A 1,309-nucleotide genomic window follows, 5' to 3' on the forward strand; every position below is an offset into this window, starting at 1 on the left:
AGACAGAAGTCCTGCTGCGCGCCACGTTACGTCCATGTGTGACCACAGACATCTCTGCAACTTGTGGACCTGCATCCTGCTGACATCTGAAGAAGATGGGCTTAAATAAAGGTAACAGGTCCTCCAGTACCAAGAAAGTTGTCAGTGAGAAGACGAAGGAACAGAAAAAGGAGTTGCCACTTACCACGACTGGTGTGCCGCCCAATCTGTTTTTTTTTTTAGAAAAAAAAAATTACGCCTGCAGCAGCGTTGTCCGGGGACCAAGCTGGGAGCAGCACCTCCGCACCAGCGGGCCAACCCCACCAACCTAGGCCCAAGCCCATGAGTGTCGCAGAGGTAGTCAGTTTACTACCGAGCAGCAATGTTGAAATGTCATTATCGCAAAGTAGTACACAATCAGCGCAGGCGGAAACTCAGCAGATAACACAAGAACAGCCACAACAACAGCCCACAATACTAGTTGTGCCTCAGAAAGTTGGGGCATTTCAGGAAATTGAGCTTCCTGCAGACAAAGTGGAGCAAGCCACTGTTTCAGAAGATGCATTGTCTTCCAGACCCCCAGCAAGGCAAAGGAGGGTGGTCCATCATCTTCTTCTTCAAGCATCGCTTCTGATGATCCAGATGCCACTTGAAAGCCACCAGTTCAGTCTGAGAGTGATGCACGCCACGAGACAAGGCTAGTGAAAAGGAAGGTTCCAGAAAGCCTTAGAGTTATGGAGGTAGATGTACAAGAGTGGGATGATGATGATGATGAGCCAGTCATCACAAACATCACTCCCAGCCCAAAGGAGATGGAGACCAACATTATTACCCTATCCAAAATGGCTGCGAGGGATGTAGCACGGATACCACCAACACAGGTAACATTTGATATTTGATGGGGTATTTCTAAAGCGCAGCGTTCGCTCCGGAGGGAGCATCATGGCGCTAAGATTCCTGAAGCCCAGTGTTGGAGGTTGACGGAGGCTAGATAGCAGCTTTAGTCCAGTCATCGGGGAGGTTAAAGATCCAAGTCTTTAGGAGATGTCTGAAGGGTTTCTCCAGGGTTTGTTGTCTCAGGTGTTTGGGCATGCTATTCCAAGCTTTAGTGGCCAGGAAGCTTAACGTTTTTCCACCCTTCGTCTTCAAGTTGTAACTGGCAGGGTACATGAGGTTGTCATGGGCAGAACGGAGGAGACGAGTCGGAATGTAGTGGTGGAAACGTCTGATTAGATATTTCGGGCCAGTGGTGTTAAACGCCCGGAAGGCGATGGTAAGACTTTTGAAAAGTATTCTTTTATGGAGGGGAAGCCAATGCAGAGATCTAAGG

This window comes from Lissotriton helveticus, chromosome 12, assembly GCF_964261635.1.
Source record: "Lissotriton helveticus chromosome 12, aLisHel1.1, whole genome shotgun sequence".
Taxonomy (NCBI): domain Eukaryota; kingdom Metazoa; phylum Chordata; class Amphibia; order Caudata; family Salamandridae; genus Lissotriton; species Lissotriton helveticus.